Below are 10,681 nucleotides of genomic sequence, written 5' to 3' on the forward strand. Positions count from 1 at the left end.
GCAGTATATTTTGCACTTGCTCAACATGAAGGGCATTGGACAAGTGAAATATTCTCCTCGCCATTTCATAAGAAAAGCAGAAGCAAGAGAGAGAATATGTGTTAAGGCCGGGTCACACATGCCAGAAACACATCCGTGTCTCGCATGTGAAAAGCAAGCTCTGGCGCCGGCACTGTGGAGCAGAGCGTGCGGCTGCATAGCAACACATGGAGCCGCACGCTCTGCTCCCAAGTGCCGGCGCCAGAGCTTGCCTTTCACATGCGAGACACGGACGTGTTTCTCGCATGTGTGACTCAGGCCTTAGGGCGCAATGTGCCTGAGAAGCACACTCTTATTTCTAACAAAACCTTCTATGACAAATCCACAAATTTAGCACTAGCTATTCATAAAACAAGCTAAAAAAACAATTGGGATGAATAAAAACAGCAAATTCTAATCGTTAAAGGTGTGACGCATTCAGGGGCAATGAGCCTGAGAAGCCAAAACACTGATATCTGATCTCCTGCAGCACAAGAGGCTTCTCAGGTTTCACACAGCCTTTAAGGTACCTTCACACATAACGATATCGTTAACGATATCGGTGCTTTTTGTGACGTAGCAACGATATCGTTAAGGAAATTGTTCTGTGTGACAGCGACCAACGATCAGGCCCCTGCTGGGAGATCGTTGGTCGCTGAACAAAGTCCAGAACTTTATTTGGTCGCTGGATCTCCCGTGGACATCGCTGGATTGGCGTGTGTGACACCGATCCAGCGATGTCTTCACTGGTAACCAGGGTAAACATCGGGTAACTAAGCGCAGGGCCGCGCTTAGTAACCCGATGTTTACCCTGGTTACCAGCGTAAAAATAAAAAAAAAAAAACAGCACATACTTACCTACCGCTGTCTGTCCCCAGCGCTGTGCTCTGCACTCCTCCTGTACTGGCTGTGAGCGTCGGTCAGCCGGAAAGCAGAGCGGTCTGCTTTCCGGCCGCTGTGCTCACAGCCAGTACAGGAGGAGTGCAGAGAAGCAGAGCGACGGGGACAGACAGCGGTAGGTAAGTATGTAGTGTTTTTTTTTTTACTTTTACGCTGGTAACCAGGGTAAACATCGGGTTACTAAGCGCGGCCCTGCGCTTAGTAACCCGATGTTTACCCTGGTTACCCGGGGACTTCGGGATCGTTGGTCGCTGGAGAGCTGTCTGTGTGACAGCTCTCCAGCGACCAAACCGCGACGCTGCAGCGATCCGGATCGTTGTCGGTATCGCTGCAGCGTCGCTTAATGTGAAGGGGCCTTTAGGCTATGTGCACACGTTGCAGATTATTTGCGTTTTTTTAGCGTTTTTGCGCTATAAAACCGCAAATAATCTGCATACATTAAGCATCCTATCATTTTTAATGAAATCCGCAATTTCTGTGCACATGATGTGCGTTTTTCCGCATGAAAAACGCATTGCGGTAAAATAATGAACCTGCTCATTAATTTTGCGGTTTTTTTCGCGGTTTTCCCACTGTCTAATGCATTGGGAAATGTCTGGGAAAAACTGCGCAAAAACCGTGCAAAAACCGCGTCAAAACCGCGCAAAAAAATGCATGCGGATTTCATGCGGAAATCTGGCAGAAATGTTCGGATTTTCACAGGAATTTTCTGCATGAATTCCTGAACGTGTGCACATAGCCTTAAAGTTAGGAAGGTACTGGGAGGATGGTGTTTCCCAGACAAACCACTGAAAATAGAGAAATGAAACTAAGTGAGCTGCGCCTGTCAGATCAGTTTCCCCTGACGGTGGGTTAAACACTTTTACTTACCTTTACTGCAATGGTCAGTGGATTTACTGCAATGTTGTGGATTTCTTATGAGATGAATTTTCTCTGCATTTGGCATTTAATCCTTAGTACATTTTTCTATTTGACCATTTGTATTTGTGCAACACTATTACTATTGATATTTATTACATATATTATCAATATATATTTTTTGTATATGTTCAATTTTTATATATAGTTTTGCAATATGAATGATATACCATCTCAGTAGATTTTCATTGATACTCCGTGCTTTGTCCAATATTTTTTCATTGTATGTTCATTTGAGCCTCATTTTGAATGATATTGGAAAATTCATCTCTGGTTACTTGACCTCTTTTTTTAAGCCTGTTTTTTGTGCACCTTATTATATATGCACTTTTGTCTTGTGTGTTTTTTAATTGTTTTTAACGTTGTTTATGCGCATTGGCATCTCAATAAAGGCTTTTTTCATGTTTCTATTGTGGGTGTGTGCACCGTTTATTGCGCTACTGTTTTCTTTACTTTCACACACATTTTTAAGCACATTTGGTTTCACATCCGTTTAATTATTCATTATGCATCTTGAGGTGTCCGCCTTTCTTTTGAGTGTGCACAACACAGTGCATGTCATGAATAGGAAAGAGGTATGAAGCAGCTTCAACAAGATCATCTAATTGTAAAGAATCATTTTGCTGTTCTTCTGCAGTAATATCTGTTTGTTCCTCCATTATGGGAACATAACTGTGGCCTTCCATCTCCAACATACTGAATGTTAAATGTTCTTCAAGCTGCTCACCTTTATTATTCTCATTCATCAGTTTAATTGTACTTACTGTATGTTTGAAGCATTTTCAGTTACAATAGCAAGAACCTGTTCTTTTGTGAGTTCCTAATCTTGCAGAACTTTTTCTACTAAGGTCTGGAGAAACTGGCCGCTATGATGAGCTTTAGCATCCTTTGCTGCCAGCGTCTTAAGGTACCGTCACACATAACGATATCGTTAACGATATTGTTGCTTTTTGTGACGTTGCAACGATATCGTTAAGGAAATCGTTATGTGTGACAGCGACCAACGATCAGGCCCCTGCTGGGAGATCGTTGGTCGCTGAGGAAAGTCCAGAACTTTATTTCGTCGCTGGACTTCCCGCTGATATCGCTTGATCGGCGTGTGTGACGCCGATCCAGCAATGTCTTCACTGGTAACGAGGGTAAACATCGGGTTACTAAGCGCAGGGCCGCGCTTAGTAACCCGATGTTTACCCTGGTTACCAGCGTAAACGTAAAAAAACCAAACACTACATACTTACCTTCCGTGTCTGTCCACGGCGCTGTGCCTCTCTGCACTGGCTGTGAGCGCCGGCCGTCACCGCTCTGCTTTCCGGCTGACCGGCGCTGACAGTGCAGAGGAAAGCACAGCGCCGGAGGACAGATACGGATGGTAAGTATGTAGTGTTTGTTTTTTTTACGTTTACGCTGGTAACCAGGGTAAACATCGGGTTACTAAGCGCGGCCCTGCGCTTAGTAACCCGATGTTTACCCTGGTTACCAGGGAACTTCGGGATCGTTGGTCGCTGGAGAGCTCTCCAGCGACCAAACAGTGACGCTGCAGCGATCGACATCGTTGTCGGTATCGCTGCAGCGTCGCTTTAGTGTAACGGTACCCTTAGTAACAATTTTTTTGTTGTCACAAACATATCGAACATTGATTGCAAAATAGTTCACGCTGTGACGTGTGCAGGCATCCTTTTTAAGAAACACAAAGAGTCTCTTGAGAGTCTTTGTAAGAAACAACAAGTTTGTGGGCCACTTCTCAATTAAGAGCTGTAAAAGCTGGTCGTGCAAATAATGATAATGGTACACTGTCCTTCACAACAAGCTCGATGAGCTGTCTTATAAACACATCTGCTGTCATTGTTACAGTAACTTTGTCACTTACAAAATATTGAGACGCTCATTCCCCCTCCTTTGCCTGGCGGGAAGTTTTAGGCTCTGGTTTCTTGGTGCTGCTGTGATCTTTTTCAATCACAGCTTTGTAAACTTCTGGGTGGCAGGGTTGTAAATGTCTTTTTAGATTGGAAGCTCGTGAAGGAGCATTTTTATCACTGCCTGAGTATTCACTGATTTTAGCATCACAGCATTTGTTTTCATCTGGGTCACTTATACACTGACACACACAATTTTTTCATCTTGAGTCACTGTGAAATGCTCAAATACAGCTGACTTCACAAGATGCTTCTTAGACATTTTGTAAATTCGCTCTCAAAATAATTTTGTCCTGTAAAAAAATAGGGTATATTGTAATTCTTGCATGAATAGGGAATCATGCACTTTATCATTTAGGATAGAAATAAAACAATGTTTGCATAAATCAATAGTACAGATAATCAGTATAAAGTTTGTAAAATATGTTGTTAGATAGCTTTACTCTAAACTTTCAATGTCAGACTTGTCTCAGGGTACAGCTCACTAAATGCTTCACATCATATTTCTTCACAGTCTATGAAGAGGGGAGGAGGGAGGGAGCATGTTTGTGCTGAATCATATTCCAGAACACAAACACAAAAATATATATGTCCTCATCGATCCTGTTACTGTATTTCCAAATTTGAGAAGTTAGAAAACAGTTTTTCACCTTATATTCTATGTATAATGTATAAAAGTCATTAGAGCAGCTAACTTCTCCAAGCTGGAGCTAAGAGTAAAAACTAACTAAAACATCAACCATACAGAGAAAACATATACTGGACTATTGAATTATGCACAGTTTATTGAAAGTTTAGATATGCTTTAAGGAGTACTTGCCTTAATCCTGCTTTGCTGTTCACTCCAGAAGTTCTGAGATGAATGCAGGCATTCAGATCATGTGATCTGAAGTTTTCACTGGGATTTGCTAAAGCATTGTATATGTACTTCCTCTGTATTTGTGTGTAGATAACCATGATGAAGATCTTTTAGATCTAAACGTGTTGCTATTAGCAGCTTTTTGTCGCTGTTCACATTCCATTTTGTGCAGGGATGATTTTTAAAGATATGGATCAATAAAGGACTTTTTAATCGGAAAGGAGCTGGAACAATCTTCACATTTTTTACGATTCCATCCCTGTGTGTTATTTTTTTCCCCTTATTTGTAGAGGAGGAGCTTCACTACTTATCATGAACATGAACTGCAGCACAGATTCATTTCAGCTAAAAGTCTAGACCTTAGATCAGGAATAGGACAGAAAGTTATTATATATTTTAGGAGTCGGTCCATTTTATACCAACTCCAACTCCGACCCTACCAAAATGGGCTCCAACTCCATGACTCCGACTCCACAGACCTGCAACAAACAATATTAGAAAAATCAATAATACCTTGTACTCCCCTCTGGATCCCCTTCCCCAGACTGCACATAATGAGCCATTCTATTTGAAAAGCACCAATTCTCATTCTGAGAGTGGCAAGGCAGACGCAGGAAGTGCTACTGATACTACTCCAAGCCACATTCTGACAGCTGCACGTCAGACACAGGAAGTGCTACTGATCCTACTCCAAGCCTCATTCTGACAGCTGCACGTCAGACACAGGAAGTGCTACTGATCCTACTCCAAGCCTCATTCTGACAGTCGCACGGCAGACACAGGAAGCGCTACTGATCCTACTCCAAGCCACATTCTGACAGCCGCACGTCAGACACAGGAAGCGCTACTGATCCTACTCCAAGCCACATTCTGACAGCCGCACGTCAGACACAGGAAGTGCTACTGATTCTACTCCAAGCCACATTCTGACAGCTGCACGTCAGACACAGGAAGTGCTACTGATCGTACTCCAAGCCTCATCCTGACAGCCGCACGACAGCTACAGGGAGTGCTACTGATCCTAATCCAAGCCACATTCTGACAGCCGCAAGTCAGATACAGGAAGTGCTACTGATCGTACTCCAAGCCTCATCCTGACAGCCGCACACCAGACACAGGAAGTGCTACTGATCCTACTCCAAGCCTCATTCTGACAGTCGCACGGCAGACACAGGAAGTGCTACTGATCCTACTCCAAGCCTCATTCTGACAGCCGCACGTCAGACACAGGAAGCGCTACTGATCCTACTCCAAGCCACATTCTGACAGCTGCACGTCAGACACAGGAAGTGCTACTGATCCTACTCCAAGCCTCATTCTGACAGCCGCACGTCAGACACAGGAAGCGCTACTGATCCTACTCCAAGCCACATTCTGACAGCTGCACGTCAGACACAGGAAGTGCTACTGATTCTACTCCAAGCCACATTCTGACAGCCGCACGACAGCTACAGGGAGTGCTACTGATCCTAATCCAAGCCACATTCTGACAGCCGCACACCAGACACAGGAAGTGCTACTGATCCTACTCCAAGCCTCATTCTGACAGTCGCACGGCAGACACAGGAAGCGCTACTGATCCTTCGCCAAGCCTCATTCTGAGAGCCATACATCAGACACAGGAAGCGGTACTGATTCTACTCCAAGCCACATTCTGACAGCCGCACAGCAGACACAGGAAGCGGTACTGATAGTACTCCAAGCCTCATTCTGACAGGCGCATGGAAGACACAGGAAGCGCTACTGATCCTAATCCAAGCCACATTCTGACAGCTGCATGGCAGACACAGGGAGTGCTACTAATCCTACTCCAAGCCTCATTCTGACAGCCGCACAATAGACACAGGAAGCGCTACTGATCCTGCCCCAAGCCTCATTGTGCAGTTGTACGGCAGACATAGGAAGCCCCATTGATCCTACTCCAACCTCTTTCTGACAGCTGCACGCAGACAAAGGAAGTGCTACTGATCGTACGCCAAGCCTCATGCTGACAGCCACACATCAAACACAGGAAGCGCTACTAATCCTACTCCAAGCCTCATTCTGACAGCCACATGGCAGACACAGGAAATGCCATTGATCTTACTCCAAGCCTCATTATGACAGCCGCACGCCACACACAGGAAGTGCTACTGATCCTACTCCAAGCCTCATTCTGACAGCCACACGACAGACACAGGGATTGCTATTGATACTACTCCAAGTCTCATTCTGAGAGCCGCATGTCAGAGGAAGCGCTTTTGATTCTACCCCAAACCTCATTCTGACAGCTGCAGGCAGACACAGGAAATACTACTGATCCTACTCCAAGCCTCATTCTGACAGCCACACGTCAGACACAGGAAGCGCTTCTGATCCTACTCCAAAGTCATTCTGACAGCTGCAGGCAGGCACAGGAAGTGCTACTGATCCTACTCCAAGCCTCATTCTGACAACCGCACGTCAGACACAGGAAGCAGTGGCAGATTATAATTAGGTCAATCTGGGCGGTAGCCCAGGGCCAAGTGGTGTGGGGGGGCCCTGGGCTACCGCTCAGATTGACCGCCGCCATCAGGGCATTACTGCCCTGACTGGCGTATGGGCCGTCTCATCTGCTCACCGGGCCCCTACCGGCACTGCGGCAGTTTAAGGCTATTAACGTGCTCACCCGCACGTCAATAGTTAACAGCCGCCAGCCAATTGAAGGCTGGCAGCTGACGTCAGCCGCAGCGCACATGTCGCCTGTGTCTGATGTCATTGTCAGTCACCGGCTAGTGCGCGCTGCTGGAGGGAGCTTCACCGAAGGAGCGCGGACAGGTGAGGAGAACTCGGTTTATTTTTCTTTATTTTTAACGGCAATCCAGGGGGGCCCGGGCCAGAATGCTGGACACACTGGGGGCAGAGATGCTGGACACACTGGGGGCAAACATGCTGGACACACTGGGGGCAGAGATGCTGGACACACTGGGGGCAAAGATGCTGGACACACTGGGGGCAGGATGCTGGACACACTAGGGGCAAAGATGCTGGACACACTGTGGGCAATATGCTGGAAACACTGGGGACAGAGATGCTGGACACACTGGGGGCAAAGATGCTGGACACACTGGGGGCAGGATGCTGGACACACTGGGGACAATATGCTGGACAAACTGGGGGCAGATTGCTGGACATACTGGGGGCAATATGCTGGACACACTGGGGAAAAATGCTGGACGCACTGGGGGCAATATACTGGACACACTGGGAGCAATATGCTGGACACACTGGGAGCAATATGCTGGACACACTGGGGGCAGAATGCTGGACACACTGGGGGCAGAATGCTGGACACACTGGTGGCAGAGATGCTGGACACTGGGGGCAGAGATGCTGGACATTGGGGGCAGAGATGCTGGACACTGGGGGCAGAGACGCTGGACACACTCGGGGCAGGACTGGAGACAGATGGGGCAGGATTAGAGACATGGGCAGAATGTAGATACGGGGCATGATTGGAGACACGGGGTAGAATGAAAGACATGGGGCAGGATTGGAGACAGATCGTGCAGGATCATGGGGCAGGATGGATACGATGGAGACTGATGGGGCAGGATGGGGAGATCATATGGGGCAGAATGGATACTCATGAGGGCAGGATGGGAGAACATATGGCTGGAGCCAGGAATGAGATACATGAAGCCAGGATGGGGGATATTATTATTACCATAGGGGCTAATTAAGGGATATTATTACTGCAGTGATGTATTTATTTTATTTTTTGAGGACACTGTTTTAAATGGGAGGGCGGTCCTGTTACTGTGTAGAGTGACACTATGTTGCCTCTTTTTCTTCATGTGGTGTAATGTAGAAGTTGGGAAAAATTAAGTAATGTGTTCTGCAAGTGGAGTTCCAGATAACTGTGTTATTTCCTGCAGAGACGAGCCCTGGCTGGATGAAGTGACGGCAGTCTGTGCTGGATGAAAGATGAAGGACTTCACCTAGAGACATCACTGGTGAGTCAGTGTGTTACCTATACACTGACACTATACACTGTATACTATATACAGGGAGTGCTATTTATCCTACTCCAAGCCTCATTTAGACAGCCGCACGTCAGAGATAGGAAGTGCTACTGATCCTACTCCAAGCCTCATTCTGATAGCCGCACGACAGACACAGGAAGCGGTACCTATACTTTCCAAGCCTCATTCTGACAGCTGCATGGCAGACACAGGACGTGCTACTGATCCTAATCCAAGTCTCATTCCGACAGCCGCATGCCAGACACAGGAAGTGCTACTGATCCTACTCCAAGCATCATTCTGACAGCCACACAACAGCCACAGGGAGTGCTATTTATCCTACTCGAAGCCTCATTTAGACAGCCGCACATCAGAGACAGGAAGCGCTACTGATCCTACTCCAAGCCTCATTCTGATAGCCGCACGACAGACACAGGAAGCGGTACATATACTTTCCAAGCCGCATTCTGACAGCCGCATGGCAGACACAGGACGTGCTACTGATCCTAATCCAAGTCTCATTCCGACAGCCGCATGCCAGACACAGGAAGTGCTACTGATCCTACTCCAAGCATCATTCTGACAGCCACACAACAGCCACAGGGAGTGCTATTTATCCTACTCAAAGCCTCATTTAGACAGCCGCACATCAGAGACAGGAAGCGCTACTGATCCTACTCCAAGCCTCTTTCTGATAGCCTCACGCCAGACACAGGAAGCGCTACTGATCCTACTCCAAGCCTCATTTTGACAGCCACACAAAAGCCACAGGGAGTTCTTTTTATCCTACTCCAAGCCTCATTTAGATAGCCGCACGTCAAACACAGGAAGCGCTACTGATACTACTCCAAGCCTCATTCTGGCAGCCGAATGGCAGACACAAGAAGTGCTACTGATCCATGTCCAAGCCTCATTCTGACAGCCACATGTCAGACACAGGAAGGGCTTCTGATCCTACTCCAAGCCTCATTCTGACAGCCGCACATCAGACACAGGAAGTGTTACTGATTTTTCTCCAAACCTCATTCTGACAGCCGCACATCAAAAACAGAAAGCGGTACCGATACTTTCCAAGCCTCATTCTGACAGCCGCATGGCAGACACAGGAAGTGCTACTGATCCTAATCCAAGTCTCATTCTGACAGCCGCACGTCAGACACAGGAAGTGTTACTGATTTTTCTTCAAACCTCATTCTGACAGCCGCACGTCAGAAACAGAAAGCGGTACCGATACTAATCCAAGCCTCATTCTGACAGCCGCACGTCAGACACAGGAATGCTACTGATCCTACTCCAAGCCTTATTCTGAGAGCCGCAGGTCAGACACAGGAAGCGCTTCTGATCCTACTCCAACCTCATTCTGACAGCTGCACGTGAGACACAGGAAGTGCCACTTATCCTACTCTAAGCCTCCTTCTGACAGCCACACGTCAGACACAGGAAGCATTACTGATACTACTCCAAGCGTCATTTTGACAGCTGCATGGCAGACACAGGAAACGCTACTGATCCTACTCCAAGCCTCATTCTGACAGCCGCACGTCAGACACAGGAAGTGCTACTAATCCTACTCGAAGCCTCATTCTGACAGCCACATGGTAGACACAGGAAATGCCATTGATCCTACTCCAAACCTCATTATGACAGCCGCACGTCAGACACAGGAAGCGCTATTGATCCTACTCCAGCTCTCATTCTGACAGCTGCACGTCAGACGCAGGAGGTGCTACTGATCCTACTCCAAGCCTCTTTCTGATAGCCTCACGCCAGACACAGGAAGCGCTACTGATCCTACTCCAAGCCTCATTTTGACAGCCACACAAAAGCCACAGGGAGTTCTTTTTATCCTACTCCAAGCCTCATTTAGACAGCCGCACGTCAGACACAGGAAGCGCTACTGATACTACTCCAAGCCTCATTCTGGCAGCCGAATGGCAGACACAAGAAGTGCTACTGATCCATGTCCAAGCCTCATTCTGACAGCCACATGTCAGACACAGGAAGGGCTTCTGATCCTACTCCAAGCCTCATTCTGACAGCCGCACATCAGACACAGGAAGTGTTACTGATTTTTCTCCAAACCTCATTCT

The 10,681-nt window shown here is 47.1% G+C and overlaps 1 long non-coding RNA gene across 1 annotated transcript; it reads right to left on the reverse strand.

Moving 5' to 3' along the window:
- Nucleotides 1-2,312: 2,312 nt before the first annotated feature.
- On the reverse strand, nucleotides 2,313-6,607 carry LOC138681641 (uncharacterized). The gene is made up of 3 exons (XR_011321947.1): nucleotides 6,535-6,607; nucleotides 4,570-5,087; nucleotides 2,313-4,042 (listed from the first exon to the last, which is right to left on the reverse strand). It is a non-coding gene; the product is annotated as an uncharacterized lncRNA (long non-coding RNA).
- Between the last annotated feature and the right edge of the window lie 4,074 nt (nucleotides 6,608-10,681).

This window comes from Ranitomeya imitator, chromosome 1 (genome assembly GCF_032444005.1).
Source record: "Ranitomeya imitator isolate aRanImi1 chromosome 1, aRanImi1.pri, whole genome shotgun sequence".
NCBI lineage: Eukaryota > Metazoa > Chordata > Amphibia > Anura > Dendrobatidae > Ranitomeya > Ranitomeya imitator.